Genomic DNA, 20,242 nt, shown 5'->3' on the forward strand with positions numbered 1-20,242 from the left:
AAGAAAGTATGGTACTGGGGGCGCCTGGGTGGCTCAGTGGGTTAAGCCGCTGCCTTCAGCTCGGGTCATGATCTCGGGGTCCTGGGATCGAGTCCCACATCGGGCTCTCTGCTCACCAGGGAGCCTGCTTCCCTCTCTCTCTCTCTCTATCTGCCTGCCTCTCTATCTACTTGTGATCTCTCTCTGTCAAATAAATAAATAAAATCTTAAAAAAAAAAAAAAAGAAAGTATGGTACTGGCACAAAACCAGACACATAGATCAATGGAACAGAATAGAGAGCCCAGAAAGAGACCCTCAACTCTATGGTCAACTAATCTTTGACAAAGCAGGAAAGAATGTCCAATGGAATAAAGACAGTCTCTTCAACAAATGGTATTGAAAAAATTGGACAGCCACATGCAGAAAAATGAAACTGGACCATTTCCTTATACCACACATGAAAATAGACTCAAAATGAATGAAGGTCCTCAATGTGAGAAAGGAATCCATCAAAATCCTTGATGAGAACACAGTCAGCAACCTATTTAACCTCAGCCACAGCAACTTCTTCCTAGAAACATCACCAAGGCAAGGGAAGCAAGGGCAAAAATGAACTATTGGGACTTCATCAAGATCAAAAGCTTTTGCACAGCAAAGGAAATAGTCAACAAAACCAAAAGACAACTAACAGAATGGGAGAAGATGTTTGCAAATGATATATCAGATAAAGGGCTAGTGTCCAAAATCTATGAAGAACTTATCAAATTCAACACCCAAAGAACAAATAATCTAATCAAAAAATGGGCAGAGGATATGAACAGACATTTCTGCAAAAAAGACATCCAGATGGTCAACAGACACAAAAGGGCTCCATATCACTTGGCATCAGGGAAATACAAATCAAAACCACAATGAGATATCACCTCACACCAGTCAGAATGGCTAAAATTAACAAGTCAGGGAATGACAGAAGCTGGCAAGGATGTGGAGAAAGGGGAACCCTTCTACGCTGTTTGTGGGAATGCAAGCTGGTGCAACCACTCTGGAAAACAGCATGGAGGTTCCTCAAACAGTTGAAAATGGAGCCCCCTATGGCCCAGCAATTGCACTACTGGGTATTTTCCCTAAAGATACAAATGTAGTGATCCGAAGGGGCATGTGCGCCTGAACGTCTATAGCAGCTATGTCCACAATAGCCAAACTATGGAAAGAACCTAGATGTCCATCAACAGATAAATGGATAAAGAAGTAGTATATATATACAATGGAATCCTATGCAGCCATCAAAAGAAATGAAATCTTGCCATTTGCGACAACGTGGATGGTATTATGCTTATTATGCTTATGACTCAGAGGGTATTATGCTTAATGAAATAAGTCAATTAGAGAAAGACAATTATCATATGATCACCCTGATATGAGGAAGTTGAGAGGCATCGTGGGGGGCTTGGGGGGTCAGAAAAGAATAAATGAAACAAGATGGGATGAGGAGGAAGACAAACCATAAGAGGCTCTTAATCTCACAAAACAAACTGAGGGTTGCTGGGGGGAGGGGGTTAGGGAGAGGATGGTGGGGTTATGGACATTGGGGAAGGTATGTGCTATGGTGAGTGCTGTGAATTGTGTAAATCTGGTGATTCACAGACCTGTACCCCTGGGGCTAATAATACATTATATGCTAAGAAAAAATTAAAAATATATAAAAAAGAAATAAAATCTCTGTCTTTTAATTACTATATTTATATAATTAAATTTAAATTGATTATCACTATACTTGGGTTAATATTTACTATGTTGGTACCTGTTTTCTATTCATTGCACTTATTCTTTATTTTTTTGTTTGGCCCTCATTTTCTATGTTCTCTGGTTAATTGAGGTTATTATCTGATTCCATGTTATTTCCTCTACTAACATATTAGCTATACATTTTTGGTATAGGATTTAGTGCTTGTCCTTGTTTGTACAACACACATTTTATTTTATTTATTTATTTTTTTTTTTTAAAGATTTTCTTCGTTTATACATGAGAGACAGAGAGAGATGTAGAGACAGATGGAGAAACAGGCCCCTGCAGAGCAGAGATCTCCTTGTGGAACTCGATGCCAGGACACTGGGACCTTGACCTGAGCCGAAGACAACACTTAACTGACTGAGCCTCCTAGGCACCCTGCAACACACATTTTAAAATAATATTTTATATAAATAACTTTTAAAAATAACATGGCCCTTGTAGTACAAATATAATGAGTATAACCAATTTCTACCTCCTGCACCATGTGGCCTTGCTGTTACTCATTTTATTTATCCATCTGTTATAATTACCCAATAGATTGTTAATATTACTTAAAATGTCATTACTTAGACCAGTTAAGTATAAAAACAAAGCATGTTATTTTACCTCATTTATTTTTTGGTTGGCCTTTCTTCCATTACTTACGTAGAACCAAGTAGTCAGATCTCAGATCCTATATCTCAGTGGACACAACTGAATCCAGATTTCAGATACTTGATATACTGTAAACTCTTAGTTTTCCGATGGGTCCAGAGAAGTTGATGATTTTCAGTTTATTCAACTTTTTCTTGTTATGATGGGAGTGATGACTTCCAAACTTTTTATATAATGGAGCTAAATTTAGAAATTTAAAATTCAGTTTTATATTTGGCCTTTTAGTCAGCAATTTACTATAGTCAATAATACTAATAGTTTATACTTAGATTATTTTAGATTTTTTACACATGCAGATATAGTGAAAGGTCACAGTTCTATTTCCCATTTTTCAGTCTGTGTGTCTTTTTTTTTCCTTTCTTTCCTCCTCCATAACACTTCTTTCCTTTCTTTATTGGCTAGGACCTTCAGCCCAGTATTTAATCTAATCAAAGGAAAAAAATTAAAAAATATCTTGACTGAACCCAAGACCTTTGAAATGTGTAGGTGTAAGCAAAAAAAAAAAAAAATGTTTAGATGAAAATTCAAAACTATAATTGCTAGTAATAGAAGAGAGGAAAGGAATTGAAATCAGTCATATCAGTGCCTATTATAAGAAACTAGAAAAGGGTTTATGTAGTAAGTAAAAGAAGAAAATAAAGTTTAGAACAGGGATCCCTGAAAGAGAATATTAACCAACAATAAAGAAAACCAATAAAACCAAAATCTTTTATTTTAAACAAATTAGTAAATTTGATTAAAATATAACTGTGTTGTGGGGCAACCCACAGCATAAGAGAAGATATTCGCAAATGATACTACTGAGAAAGGGCTTATATCCAAGATCTATAAAGAACTCCTCAAACTCAACACCCCCCCCAAAAAAAGATAATCATGTCAGAAAATGGGCAGAAGACATGAACAGACACTTCTCCAATGAAGACATACAAATGGGTAGCATATACACGAAAAAATGTTCATCATCATTAGCTATCAGGGAGATTCAAATCAAAACCACTTTGAGATATCACCTTATACCAGTTAGAATGGCTAAAAATCATCAAGTGTTGGAGACGATGTGGAAAAAGAGGAACCCTCTTACACTGTTGGGAATGCAAACTGGTGCACCCACTTTGGAAAACAGTGTGGACATTTCTTAAGAAATTAAAAATAGAGCTACCCTATGACCCTGCAATTACACTCCTGGGTATTTACCCCAAAGATTCAAATACAGTGAAAAGAAAGGCCTTATGTACCCAATGTTGATAGCAGCAATGGTCACAATCAACAAACTGTGGAAAGAGCTAAGAGGCCTTTCAACAGATGAATGGATAAAGAAGATATGCTTCATGTATACAATGGAATATTACGCCTCCATCAGAAAGGATGAATACCCAACTTTTGTATCAACCTGGATGGATCTGAAGGAGATAATGCTGAGTGAAATAAGTCAAGCAGAGAAACTCAATTATCATATGGTTTCACTTACTTGTGGAGCATAAGGAATAACATGGAGGACATTAGGAGAAGGAAGGGAAAAATGAACTGGGGGAAATTGGAGGAGACAAACCACGAGAGACTGTGGACTTTGAGAAACAAGCTGGGGGTAAGGGATAGGGGAACGGGTAAACCTGGTGGTGGGTATTAAGGAGGGCACATATTTCATGGAACACTGGGTGTGGTACATAAACAATGAATCTTGGAACACTGAAAAAATAAAATAAAAATAACCGTGTTGTAAGAAAAAGTGAAGATTCTACTACTTATCTTAAAAAAAAGTGGATTTTGAACAACTTTATGCTTCCCAAACCAAAACATTTCAATGAAGTCAGCAATGTCTTAAAATTCACAAATGATTAAAACTAATGTAAGAAGAAATAGAAAATCCAAATACTCCTACATTTTGAAAAGGGACATGATTATTAATTAAAAACTTTTCTATAAAGAAAAGTTCAAACCCATGAATACTGGTAAATCCAATTAAATAGTAAAGAATGAATAATATAAATCTTATTTGAGAAAACATAGTAAATGATTAGCAGACATTACCATGATACCAAAATCAGAAATAGTACTAAAAGTATTGTTTGTATATTAACTATGGATCTATTTACACAGTGGAAAGATGTAAAATTGATGTTTAAATAGATGCACAAGCATAAATACAAAAATCTTTAGCAAATTATTAGCTAATGATAAAATATATAAAGAATTAGTTTTTTATAACCAAGTGGTGTGTCTTTGGAATACAATATTCTTTCAATATTGGGACATCAATAAATGTAATTCACCACTGTACTGGAAGTCCTAGCATGTACATTAGACAAGGAAAAACTGAAAAACATGTAGAATAAAGGTGAGGCAGTAAAACACAATTTTCACTTGACATAATTGATTGTAGAGAAAATCCAAAGGAATCTACAAAAAGAATATTATTAATAATTAGAGAAATCCATAGGCTCACAGGAAAACTTTTCAACATACAAAACTAATTGCAATGCATTTCTATATAGTAGAAAGGAGCAGAATATGGAATAGAATATAATTTATAATACCTAGTACATAAAATATTTAGAGATAAATTAATGTAACATGTGTATTATCTCAAAACTGAAAACTCCAAAAGAGTCCTGAGAGAAATAAAACTTTAAAAATGGTCATATATCATTTTCACTGACTTTAAGGCTTAATACTGCTAATCTGTAGATTTATGAAATCTGGATTAGAATCTCAGGAGTCTTTCATGCAGACTACCAAGATGATTCTAAAATTTATATGGAAATTCAAAGGACCAAGAAGAACCCAAACAATTGAACAGGAAGAACAGGATTGGAGGCCTTTTACCATTTGGCTGCAAGTAAAGTTCCAATAAAATGATGGGGTGGTATTACTATTCGGACAGATATAGAAATAAATGGAATAGTATAGATAGCCTAGGAATAGGTTCACTGATATCTGATCATTTGGATTTTTTTCTTAAAGTAGGTTCTAGGCACAACATGGGGCTCAAACCCACAATTCCAAGACCAAGAATTGTATACTCCACTAACTAAGCCAGCCAGATGCCCTGATCATTTCAGTTTTATTAAAGGTGCCAAGGAAGGTTAATAGGGAAAAGGAAAGTCTTTAAAAAAATGATACTGGTCTTGATGAAATCCCTGATATGAGGACATGGAGAAGCAACATGGGGGGGTAGGGGGATAGGAGAAGAATAAATGAAACAGATGGGATTGGGAGGGAGACAAACCATAAATGACTCTTAATCTCACAAAACAAATTGGGGGTTGCTGGGGGGAGGTGGGATTGGGAGAGGGGGAGGGGGCTATGGACATTGGAGAGGGTATGTGCTATCGTGAGTGCTGTGAAGTGTGTAAACCTGGCGATTCACAGACCTGTACCTCTGGGGATAAAAATACATTATATGTTTATTAAAAAAAAAAAATTTGGAAGGGGAGGTGAACCATAAGAGACTATGGACTCTGAAAAACAACCTGAGGGTTTTGAAGGGTCAGGGGTGGGAGGTTGGGGGAACAGGTGGTGGGTAATGGGGAGGGCACGTTTTGCATGGAGCACTGGGTGTTGTGCAAAAAGAATGAATACTGTTACGCTGAAAAAATAAATAAAATGGAAAAAAAAATGATACTGGAACAACTGTGTATAACAGAAAAAAATAACCTTGAAACTGAACTCATGATGTAAACAAAATTACTGAAAATTATTCATAGGACAAAACATAGATGCTATAATTATAAAACTTATGGAAAAAAACAAATTCTTTGAGACTGTGGAATATGCAAAGATTTCTTATACAGTTATTATAAATATGAAAGAAAAAATAAACCTTATTAAAGTCATATATAAAGTATACTTAAAGATGGTTTTTAAAAAATAAGTCATTGATAGTACTGCAAATTACTAAAGAAAATGATATGGACAGTAGGATTGCAGAAATCTGAATAAGAAAATGATGAAGTATCCCTGTCATAAGATCTGGAAGAAAGTATATATTACAAAGACCACAACCCAGTGGGAAAAAATAAATAAATAAAATGACATTGAGGGCAGAAATTACAAATAGCTTTAAAATGCATGAGATTAAAAAAACAAAAACAAGAACAAAAAACAATGCAGGACATTGGCCTAATGGCAGTGACAATTTCATGCTATGTTTAGCTTTTTTTTTTTTAATAAGACTATAGTTGCATATCTGAATAATTTGTAGAACAGACCCATCGAAGAATTTTACTTATAAAGAAGTAAGGCATGTCCTGGTTAATAAGTTTTCCTAAAGCAATTAAGGTTTGAGCAAAATTAGCTTAAACAAAATGAGTTAGAGATAGAGCTGACGATGAATGATTGTTAGTTCAACATTGTTTATAATTCAAATTAGCCTACCATTTGTGACCAATGGGCCCATGAGTAACTCTCTCAGAGAGAAAACAGCAAATTTTGATTAACAAAACTAACAAGACAGTTTTGTTAAGGTTTCTGTGTGAGATACTGAAGCATTGGTAAACTTGCTAAATAGAATATCCACAAGTGAAAGAAGAAATCATTTGATTTTTTTTTGGGGGGGGGTTGGGGAGAACACATTGAAACATGGGGAAAAGAAGGTTTCTGGGGCACCTGGGTGGCTCAATGGGTTAAAGTCTCTGCCTTTGGCTCAGGTCATGATCCCAGGGTTCTAGGATCGAGCCCAGCATCGGGCTCTCTGCTCGGCAGGGAGCCTGTTTTCCCCTCTCTCTCTCTGCCTGCCTCTCTGCCTACTTGTGATCTCTGTCTGTCAAATAAATAAATAAAATCTTAAAAAAAAAAAAAAAGAAGGTTTCCAAGGATATGGAGGTTGTCTCTTCTTAGTCAAGATAACAGTTTCCATGTTCAAGTGTTGCATTACTTCCTTGAGTTTTAAAAATTATTTGGTGGTATTTTGAGAGACAAAAGTTCTGAAAAAGCAGATTGACATACCAAGGAATATCCCAGGCCATAAAGAAGGAGTGGTAATAATTGGGAATAGTCAACAAAATGTCTTTTAACAGTGGTAAGTTTTATTGGAGTCAAAAAATAAATCTAAATTAAGCAAAGTGAATATTTTTATTCCTAATTATGAAACTTCTAGAAGCAAAAATGTGCTTAGGACCTTTTGTCCTTCTGATAGCCATGTAGGAGTAACAGCACACCGGCATTTCAAATGATTCATTATATGTTAGCATAAATTTGCATAGTAAGATTTTGTAGGTGTATATTTGCTAGGAAGTGTGCTAAAGAAAGTATCCACAGGGTCCTGCTCCCCTCATATCCGCTTATTTCCATTAATGGCAATCTGTACCCGATTTGTGGACAACACACTGTTCATAAAGTCAGTTTCATGTTCATCAGTAGATGAATGTATATAAGCTGCTTTTCTTTTACTTCATTGCAAAATCAGAGCAGATGGATATGAAAGAAAAATATTTCTCTGCTTAGCTAGAATAGCAAGTTTATGACAATATTTCCAAATATTGAGATAAGTAAATTGCACTTGGAATCTCATGGTTTATGCATCTTCTGTTCAACTAAATCCATCAATTTATCTTTAAGATTTACATTGTTATCTGTAAAAAACAGTTTTTTTCAGTTCTGATGTTTATCAATTATTTTTAAACAGTAAGAAGAGATTATAATACAGATGTCATAGTATCAACAAAATATAAATCTTGTCTGTGTAGCATAATATGGAAATGAGAGCTATTTCAAAAACCACTTTGCTGGATTGAAATTGAATATGAGTAGATTGGAGAGATTTCTGTTTTATTTTTTTAAATTTAAGTCATGTTGAATTTTTCTGGATACTTTCTACAAAGAATATAAATCATAATAGTATTTTTAGAGACTTGTTGTCAGTGAAGAAGCATAACTTTTTTTACTAAGAACCTTCATCTGAATGTCAAAAACTCAAACAAATGTAGAATTTTTAACTGTTTGCTATGATTTAATTAAAATCACACTTGACATTAGAATACTGCTATGAAAATTCCATATGATTGAAAACTGCTGTGAGCATAAATATTTTATATCTTAAAATGGAATCAATTTTCCATTCACTGATATTTAATATTTTTGTTATACGAGCAAATATACATGTAGAAATTCATAGAAAAATCAGAAAAATATGCTAATATGTTGATAATTATTTTTAAGTAAATTAAGCTTAAGAATTAAGAATGATATCTGTCAAGAAAGTTGAATTTTATGTTTCATTTGCATGCATTATTCATATAGTTCTTTGTTCTACAGATATATTTTAAGGTGTTTTCTATCACTGTATCGTATTACTACCCAAACAACAACAATATTAATAGTCAATTGTTATTACAATGTAGTAAATATCTGTCTTCTAATAACACCACTATTGATTTACTATTTCAGCGTCATAATAAACAAATGACAGTTAGTATATTATCCATTCTTTGCCCAGGACCAGGACTACTTAGTGGTGACCCTAGCATCATGCAGCCAGACTCCAAAGCCTCACTTTTAAGAGAAATATACACTATAATGTGTGTAATTAGATACTACTTATATTAAGTACTAGAAAGTTTCAGCTTATCCTGAGTACTGTACCACACTTTAACATTGCCAAATATCAAACAGAATTGCTGATTTTTATACAAAGATTCTTTGTCTATTAATTCCACTCCTCAAACTTATAAAAGGAATTATGTTTAGGAACTTCTCTATCTCTTGCATCATTAGATCATTTTACTTTGACCCAAAGAAAGTATTCACCTGATCTTTTAGTTTACCACAACTTTTCTCTGTCTACAGCCTCTTAAGGTCTGCATGCTTTGAAGTTTGCCCTAAGTTTGCTATTCTTAGAGAATAGATTGCATGTATCTATTCTCTAAGCATGTACTTAGTGAGATCCACCAGAAAACGTCAATAAGTGGTCATCCGTGCTGGTAATATATATTACATAATTCAGTTACGTTATTAGGGGAATAGAAAATATCTTTGAAATGAGCATTTTAATAGTTCTGTGTAATTCTATGCAGGTTGTCAGATATGAGACGGTATGAAATTTATGGACTGTTTTGTGCATTTGATACCAGCCACTGGAGGTCATTTTCCAACTGTAGCCTCAGTAGCTTATGTTGGTTTCAAGGGAAAACCCAGACTTGAGCCCCATTGCTGCAGAAACTGATTTGTAAAAGCATTCTGAAAGTGTACAAAAGAGACAAAAGCAATACAAAATACAACTCCCACTCTATGTTTCTATATTTCTTTTTTATTCCCCTTGGAATTGCATTTGCAAAATTTCTTGGCTGGATGCCAGTCCTATCCTCAGACACTTGAAAGTGCTCTTGACAATGCTCATTCATTATATGAATACAAAAACAGTGAGCAAAAGAAGCCTGAAACTTAGCTCACTGATAATTGCTTCTTTATTTTCTTGAATGTTTCCTTGCAAGCACAGCCAAATTTAACATCCTGGTTTCTCGTTAGCTGATGAGAGTCTAAACGTTCCCTGAGCAGTGTCTTTCTAGGTGGATATGGGAAATGTCCACTCATACTTGCTTCAGCAGCACATATACTAAAACTGGAATGATATAGGAAATGTCCACTCTGCCATTTGGACCCCATCCTTTTAACATTGTTCTGCACATGTATTTTAATTTTGATGTTTGTCATGATGAGTTTGACTGTCCGCTTAACATCAAATATTTCTGTCATTTTCTACAGAATAAATGAATCTTCATAGAAAATATATTTTCTGGAGCAAAATTCTCCATGAAGTCAGTTTAATGGGTCTGTCAATTTTTTGTATGTTGTATTTAAAATAGCTCTACTTACTTTTCCTGTTTCATTTGCATATAAGTATCTTCATAAGGATATTGAAACTTTTACAACTTTTCTTTTTGATTACTTTTTAAAATTAATTAATTAATTTTTTTTCTGCATAATAGTATTCATTGTTTTTGCACAACACCCAGTGCTCCATGCAATACGTGCCCTCCCTATCACCCATCACCTGGTTCCCCCAACCTCCCACTCCCGCCCTTCAAAACCCTCAGGTTGTCTTTCAGAGTCCATAGTCTCTTATGGTTCACCTCCCCTTCCAATTTCCCGAAACTTCCTTCTCCTCTCCATCTCCCAATGTCCTCCACGTCATTTGTTATGCTCCACAAATAAGTGAAACCATATGATACTTGACTCTCTCTGCTTGACCTATTTCACTCAGCATAATCACTTCCAGTCCCGTCCATGTTGCTACAAAAGTTGGGTATTCATCCTTTTTTTTTTATAAACATATAATGTATTTTTATCCCCAGGGGTACAGGTCTGTGAATCACCAGGTTTACAGACTTCACAGCACTCACCATAGCACATACCTTCCCCAATGTCCATAACCCCTTCCCCCTCTCCCAACCCCTTCTCCCCCCAGCAACCCCCAGTTTGTTTTGTGAGATTAAGGAAACTTCTACAACTTTTTTAAAAATTTATTTGTTAGGGAACGAGAAAAAGAGAGAGAGCAAGCAGGAGCAGGGGGAGTGGCAGGCAGAGGGAGAAGCAGGCTCCCTGCTACAATGATCTTGATTTGGGACTTGATGCCAAGGCCCTGGAATCATGACTTGAAATAAGCACAGAAGCTTAATGGACTCAGCCACCCAGGCATCCCTACAAATATTTTTTGGACTCATTTATTTGTTTTGGTCCATATGAGATATTTGTAGTTATACTTAAGTTACTGTGGGCTTGCTACTCTAGATGTTGCATACACCAATGCTAATTGTCACAGGTAAAAACAATTGTGGTTTATATTTTCAAAAGTATTTTTTCTATCATTAGCTTTGAATAACCTTCTTTTTCAAATATGATTTTAAGTGTTATTTATGTATTTATTCACTTATTTATTTCAGTGTGCTATGTATGTTTTCCCAGATAACCACCATTGCCGTTACCTTCCCTACATTGCCTTATATGAAACATAATCATCTGAGTTTTTATTTTTTACTTTATTATGTTTATTTATTTATTTTTATCATCTGACTTTTTATTTATTTTTATTTTTTTAAAGATTTATGTATTTATTTATTTGACAGGCAGAGACCACAAGTAGGCAGAGAGGCAGGCAGAGAGAGAGGTGGGAAAAGCAGGCTCCCCACTGAGCAGAGAGCCCGATGCGGGGCTCATCCCAGGAGCCTGAGACCATGACCTGAGCCAAAGACAGAGGCTTAACCCATTGAGACACTCAGGCACCCCATCAATTGAGTTTTTAACATGTGTTTTTCTTCTATAATGTCATGTAACATTCATGTAATTTCTTTCTGGTATTTTTAAGCTTAGTGTGCTTCCTTAAATATTTTGTTATTGTTATGGTTACTAATTATTATTCTGTATATAATATAATAAGTGATAATGCTATTCTTGGTGATACTGTCTAGGAGTACTTTGTGCTATAAAGTTGATAAATGATGAGAATTATTTATTGTTTCTTAACTATTACATAAGAAAATTTTTAACTTTTTCTCATAAATAATGTGTACTTATTTTACTTATTTCAATGATTATCTAAATGTTCAATATAATTTCATTTTGCATATTTTAGTTTGATGGTATACACAGTTACACTAAGAAATGTAAAATTGTTAGTCAAATAATGATGTCACCAAATAATCACGTCTAAATGTCCTTTAGGTCTAAACGTGAAAGTTAAGATATTATTCATAATCTAAAGTCATAAATTGTTAACTTATGTGTTTCAGTAAGCATATTTTTAAGCAAAACTTATGTCTCAAGAAACATTTCATATTTTTTGGATTTGCTATCTTTAAGTCTTTCAAATCTGTGTGAGAAAGCTGGTCATTGATTTTCATTCAACAATTTTCCAAGACAACTATGAGTTAATATGGCCTAAACATTTTCAGAAAATGCTTAGATTATGTTATCTTTAAGCCAAAGGATTTCAGAGAATTGCCATGTGGTAATTCCTCCTTCTCCTAGGAAAAATGGAATCAAATTTGTCACTAATTTTCCTAACATAAGTTGCTGCAATTATGTCTAGATAGTTAAACCCTGGAGGTAATATTTACATGTTTCAATAAAACAGAATAAATGAAATTCTGTACTCTTTGCTAACATTCTTATAGTATCTTTATCATAGTTGCTATTTTTAAAATTCTTTTTCTCCCCAGTTTTATTAAGATGTAATTGACATATAACAATTGTGTAAGTTAAAGTGTACAACTTGTTTATTTGATGCATTTATATATTGCAAAATTATCACCACCATAGCAGTAGTTAATATCTCTATTGTGTTGCATATTAACATTTTTCTTATGGTTAGAACATTTGGGATCTATTCTCTTAGCAACTTTCAAGTACATAATACAGTATAACTACCTATGACCATGCTGTATATTAGATCACTATAACTTCTCAATCTCATTTGTTATTTTCATATTTCTAGTTTTTATTAGAAAAAAATGCTACTCAGTGACATGAATAAGGAAAATCTGTTGAAGTTATATGCCATCACTGTCTGATATTTCTGCCCAACTGGAAGTTATTAAAACTAGAATACTTCTTTCCTTTGAAGTTCTTATTATATTTGGCTTCCCTGGATGGAGAGTGTCTTTTACTTGAGTACCATAACTAGGATCTATGGGTATAGAATGTTCCTTAAATCTGCAAGTGCTATATTATTTAGAGGTTTCTTCTAACAAACCAATCCCCTTCCCAATCCCCTGTGATCATTCAACTTTTTATATAAAACTCTCCCTGTGCAAATTATCTTGTGGTTTCACTCTCCTGATTCCACCTTTATTGATACAGTAGAATATCATGATTTATTGAAAGTAACTAAAATTAGTGGCAATATTGAATGGCGGGCATATGATACAGAGATAAGTCATCTCCATTTATGGATTTTCTTCCAATCTGTATGCAAATACTACTGCTCACATAAAAGATGAATCTACTCATATTCCTCCTGATTTTGAACCAGACTGTGCCTTGTTTTTATGGATAAATTGTGACAGAAGCGATGCACTATTGTGGAACCCAGTAGACATGCTGTATGGCAACCATGCTAGAATTAACAAAAAAGGTGAAAAGTGTTTTGGAAAATAAAAGACAATCTTCCATTTCTTTCACCTAAATGCAGCTTTGTAGAGACCCCAAGTGAGAGTAGGAGCAGAATGTAGCTGAGTCTGGGAAAACCCACTGAATCGTGAGAAATAATAAATTGTGACTTTTGATTGGTTTGCTAATTAGAAATGAAGGACTAAACCAGCAGTTTAGGAACCATGGTTAAACTTGGATATTCTACTGTCAGAGGTTTGAGTTAGCCGAATATACTAGGTTTCTCACAGCTCTGACACTTATTTTTCTCTCTTCTTCAAAAAACTTTTGTCTAAGGCAGACAGTGTTTAAAAATCCTATATAAACTCTCAGAATCCTACAATAATTCTTATAACTCAACTGATAATACCAGAATTAGTTGAAATATATCGCCAGTTTCTTGCAGGCATGGCAGGTGTCACAATAAGCCAGCGACTGTAAAATTAAATAAGATACACAGACAAGATGCACCAGGATAAATTAGAAGCTTTGGAGGACCTTGGTGAAAATGCCCCAGCCATGCAATATAAACTGTTAAGAAGTTAGATATCCAAGGTTGATAATAACAGGGAGAAAATTAGGCAGATTACAATGCTCTAATTTGTGAATGTGTAAGTAATGATACCTCGCCTGTGGAAAACATTGAAGATGAAAGTCTAAGAAATCAGTGATTTCTTAATCTCCATACTTATATTAATCAGTTTGATCAGATTAAACACTTGACAAGGAGACTCATCTATCATTTAAATTTAAATAAATGTGGTTTTTTGTTCGTTTGTTTTGTTTTTAAATGCACTCTACCTTGCTGGAAACTTTTTAAACTGACGACAGGCAAAAGCTGAAGTTCATAGAATTGGGTAATTGAGAATTTGCTCAGCCAAACTGACAATTACTTACACTAGATGGTGACAAGCATCCGCTCAGGGCTCATTTATTTTGGAACTCCAGGAGTCCAAGGTCTTGATTAGTATATGTGACCACTTCTGTTTGAAGCAGCTGCTGGAGTGAACTTGCTCACAACAGCAGCCACAGAAACATTGGCAAGCATGCTTTCCAAAAGCAAGAGGCCAAATAAGAGAAAACAAAGGAAAGAGGTTCTTAGGGATTCAATTGTGTTCCCCCCAAGAAAGATATTTTTGAAGTTTCCAGTAGTACAGAATATGACTTTATTTGGATATAGGGTCATTGCAAACATAATTAGTAAAATTAAGATGAGATCATACTAGAGTAGAGTGGGCCCCTAATTCTTTATGAGGAAATGATCATATAAGGCTGAAACACAGGGAAGTCACATATGAATGAAGTCTGAGAACTGGAGTGGTATATCTAAAAACCAGGGAACACCAGAGATGGCTGGCGAATCACTAGTAGCTGGGAAGAAACAGGGAAGGATTTTCCTACAGATTTCAAACAGGGCATGATACTGCAGACACGGTGATCTCAGAGAGCTAGTATTCAGAACGGGAAAACAATAAATATTCTTTGTTTTAAGGCATGCTGTTTGTGGTACTTTGTTACTGCAACCCTAGAGAACTTAAAATAAGGGTCAATTGCGGCCTGTCAACACCACCACCACCACCAACGATGGAATTGCCCAAGAGTTCCTCATTGGATTTATCCCTCTCTCTATTCCTGCAGATCAGTATGAAAATCTCTTAGCAGAGACCAGGAATTCTATGCCTAAATCCAAATATTTCTGATGAATAATGACTTTCAAAAATATGGTGGGATTTTGAGAAATAGATTATATTAATGCTCAGGGATATTGATAAGAAAGAAATAACTTTTCTAAATGTCCAGATTGGACATGGAGAGCCAATGTGATTTTCTGTAGAGACATTCACACTCTCACAGATGATACTGGGATCTCTTTATTGTTATTCTAGGGGAGAAAAAGAGTTCTTAACTTGAAAGTATGAAGAGAACCAGTGCAGGTATTTCTTTGCACCTGTGAAATATCAGTCCTCGAAGCCTCCTGCTACAATAGAAATCATAAATATTAAATCATTACTGTCATATTTTAAATGGGGTAAGTAACATTTTAATTCAAATATGGAAATCATAGGGATAGGTTATGACCAATGGTAACATTATTCCAATGATCTCAATTTGGTACAAAAATCAGGTGAGTGGTGGCCATTATTTATAGAATACAATTAGATTTATAGATGAATTGTTGAACACTACATCAAAAATGAACGATGTACTATATGTTGGTTAATTGAACATAATAAAAATAAAAACGATTTATAGATTTTAAAAAGGGGTAATAATTAGGTAAGAATTGTGAACATATTTTTACAATGAAAGATGATTCTTAATTACTTCTGATTTGTATGCAGTTATTGATTTGGCTTGAGTGAACTTACCAGTCTCTGTTAATGCTGGATATCAAGAGAGCAATTTGCTTTTTTCTTGCAGGGCCAGTGGTTTGATTTACTGTTTGTTCAGCCACCCGGGTATTTAAATTATCTGGCATGATATCATAATTGAGTAAGGTGGGCTTTAAACAGGTGGCCTAAACTTAATTCAAATGCTAAAGTTACTCATTATATTGCAGCCATATTAACTGAAAGTACTTGTGGAATGATTGTGTTTGAGGCTCTGAATTTCTTTATTGATTTTGTTGCAGAAAAAGATGGAATATTAAGTTGAAAATAGGTTAGAGGCTCTCCCAGATGATATAGCCCCAGTGATCCAACCAACTGCGCTCATGACCAGATAAGAAATTTTATTCTTTTGTCCCCTAAGATCATAAATAATGTTTAAAAAGCAATTTGTTTATTTTATTTCTGAAAGTGGCATATCGCACACCTAATGTGATTGTCCCTTTTCAACATATTAATAAAATGTGTCAAAAGAAACATAAGCCTTGAACAATGTGGTGTCAGAGCCCAAGCATGCCTTCCACCTTCTGGCCTCACTATTCGTTCTCTCATAAATCATGTGCTATACTCTGGGAATTGTTCTAGAAGCTAATGCCATAATCACAAACAATGAAAATATCCACAAGGAGATTATATTCTAAGTAAAGATAGACAACACATTTTTGAAAATATATAAATGCATCATTAGTGGATGTTAATAAATATTATAGGGGAAAGGTAAGCATGGTAATGAGTTAGAGAATAATAGGAGAGAGAGACTGCTTTTAAATATAAAGTGGTCAGGAATGACTTTACTGTGGAGGCAATACTTCAGGACAATTTTGCAGTGGTCAGAGAGGCTATATTGAAGAGAATAGGGGTGACCAGAAAATGAAAACTTTAATATTAATGGGTGTGGCACATACAAGATAGGGCAAAGTCTGGCTCCCATACCTGGCATCACTTGTGACATTGGCTAGTCTCCCAGTATAACACTAGCAGGGGTCATAAGTTACTATCTCTAGATAGTTTAAAAACTGCAGTCACTCTTTAAAAATGCTGTCGAGCTTATGACTATTTTACAAGTATTGCTTCTCAGATCTTAGGACATCTCCTAAGCTTTGTCAGGGATGGTAGATTTTAAATAGTTCTCATAGCATGTATATACATTCAAAAGTACTTCTTAATAATATTTGTCATTATATATTCCTGGACTGTGGTAACAGATTGTCCAATTGTTCAGACCATTGACCTTTTAAAAATTGTAATGATTGATAGACCCAAATTTACGTGAACAAGTGATTCTAGGCTGACTTAGTTAAGACTATGACAAAGTCAAAACCTTTCATTCCAATGTAGATCCTCATGTGGTCTTTGTCAAAACTTCAAATTAAATCAACATTTGTTGATACTCTGACAAAGTCAAAAGTTTTCTTGAGCAGCCACTCAAGCACAGTCCATAGTATATATACCAATGGGCTATGCTTGGAGGAAGAATTGCTGTCCAGTATTTTTAAAATCCAATTTAGAAATTTTATATTTAGTAATGAACATTGTTCTAGGGAACTATAGAAAATGGCTGCAGAGCTGAAATTATCTTGTATAGATTTATATTTGGTTGAGTTGCCTGGGTTGAGTTGCCCACACCTTTACAGAGGACTAAATTTTTAGGAAAATAACGAAACTTACATAAATACTTAGAAGCATCTAGTGGATCTTTATTTTTCCAATTTAGATCCAGTGATCAAATAGATTACTGCCATTTCTCAAGAGTAAAATTACAAATTATAGATTTGCCTAACCCAAGTAGCCCTCACCATCATCGTGTTGAAGATAAACAGCAAAATATATTGATATCTTATGGAAAAATGGCGAAATTTACTATTTATCTGGTAAACGTGAATTCAACCATGTAATAGAGATTGTGTGCATACTGGTTCCTCTAAAGATATGGCACATATGTAACTATGTCCTGGATCTACTTTAGCTTATGTTTTTTCTTACTTTGGAGCAAACTGAGCACTCACTGAGAATGTACCTCTACAGTAGGTAATCATGAACCCAGCAAATACTTAATAGATCTCTTACTAAAAATAAGAAGAGTAGATTCAATTTTGAAAGATAATTGGAAATATAATTTATAGATTTCAATAAAAAGGTATATAGCATTAAAAGGATATAGAGTTGAAATTATATGTGTCTAATAGGCATATTAATATTTACATCTATAATTATATATACAGCATGGAGCACTGGGTGTTGTGCAAAAACAATGAATACTGTTATGCTGAAAAAAAGAAAGAAATAAATAAAATTATATATACAAATAATTAGTAATAATCTTATATTTCTATAGACACACAAAGGTATACCCTGTGCCAAAGCCCAGTATCCATCTGTTTCTAAAATATAGAAATAATTGGGGGAAATGATGTTCTAGGAAATTTTCACTCTCATTTTGGCTTGAGGAGTTTTGCATCTTCAATTGTAAAAATTCTACTTTCTTCAATAAAGGTCAGGGTTGATATACTTGAACCAATAATTGTTGGTTCTCAAATTAGCCCCTGTAAAAGAGAAAGAAGAGATGTTAGAAAGAGGCAGACCTTTCCAGATTGGTAGATGGTAGACTTGTAAGCAAAGAAACAAGTTGGTCATAAGATGGGTAGATCTCACCCACTGCCAGAATCTTAAAAGTTGATATAGATTTCTTACCTGGGTTCAGTTACCATCAGGATGATCTCAACAACTTACTCTTTCAAGGCTGTGTCCTTGAAATATCTCCCATTATGGGAATGGTGGGTAGAAAACTTATACTCAAAGGACAGGGGAGGGTGTGGAGCCTTAGATTGCCAGAGTCAAGCTCCAGGGTGAAATGGCAGTTACTTCCTCTTGATTACCTAACATTTTAAAGATTTTATTTATTTATTTATTTATTTGACAGACAGAGAGAGAGAGATCACAAGTAGGCAGAGAGGCAGGCAGAGAGGGTGGGGGCAAGCTGGCTCTCTGCAGAGAGCCTGATGTGGGGCTCGATCCCAGGACCCTGGGATCATGACCCAAGCCAAAGGTAGAGGCTTTAACCCACTGAGCCACCCAGGAGCCCCTTGATTACCTAACATTTTAAAGGCATTTTAATAAAATGGACATTTATATTTCTTTTCTATGTACATTGCTTAAGAAAATTATTTAACTTAGAATGTAAATAAAATATGATTACTCTGTTAAATGAAATATTTTACCCAACAATGTTTATATTGGATTAAAGAAAAGAAAAATGAAAAGTGTAAATTAATTTTAATGAAACTTGAAAGAAAACAGATTATCTGTGGACAGAGATGACTAACTTGGCAAGCATAAGTGTCTCCACAGGTGATAATAACAAAGCAGTTACATTGTCCAAACTTATCTGTTCTGCCAGTCACTAGACACTGGTCAATAGATGTTAGGAATAGAGGCTCTGGGTACTTGATATTAAGAAACCGAAAAATAGTAATTTAATTTCTAATAATCAAATATTTAGAACTTGAATGGGAAGTTTTACCTATCAGATATTTACTATCAATTTTGTATAATTTTAAGCTACTTTGTAAAAGAAATTTCTTGTTAATGTGGTCATAGCATCTATGAATGTCTTTCTAGGTTAAATTCACTGTTATATTCAGTTACTTAATTGTATCAAACAATCACACAAAGGTATTTACTCCTCTATTTTGTTCTAGATAGATTGTTTAATCCTTGATTAATATAAAATTTAGACAATATTTAGTGAAAGCATTGTATATGGTATAGTGTTTAGTGACAAGAGGAAGGATAAAGTACAGGGAAGAATAGGCATAGGGATCTAAATTTCTTTCTTTTTTTTATTTTAAAGATCAGGATTTTTTAAAGTTTAAATTCAATTAGCCAACATACAGTACATCATTAGCTTCAGATGTAGTGTTCAATAATTTATCAGTTTCATATAATACCCAGTGCTCATCACATCACAGGCCCTCCTTGATACCCATCACCCAGTTGCCCCATCCCCTGGCTCATCTCCCCCTTTGAAATCCTCAGTTTGTTTCCCAGAGTTAGGAGTCTCTCATAGTTTGTCTCCCTCTCTGATTTCTTCCCAGTTTTCCCTCACTTCCCTTAATGATCCTCTGCACTATTTCTTATATGACACATATGAGTAAAACCATATGATTGTCTTTCTCTGATTAACTTATTTCACTTAGCATAATACCCTCCAGTTCCATCCACATTGATGTAAATGGTAGGTGTTCATCTCTTTGAGATGGCTGAACAATATCCCATTGTATATATATATATATACTACATCTTCTTTATCCATTCATCTATTGAAGGACGTCTCAGCTCCTTCCACAGTTT

The sequence above is a fragment of the Meles meles genome, chromosome 3 (assembly GCF_922984935.1).
Source record: "Meles meles chromosome 3, mMelMel3.1 paternal haplotype, whole genome shotgun sequence".
Taxonomy (NCBI): Eukaryota; Metazoa; Chordata; class Mammalia; order Carnivora; family Mustelidae; genus Meles; species Meles meles.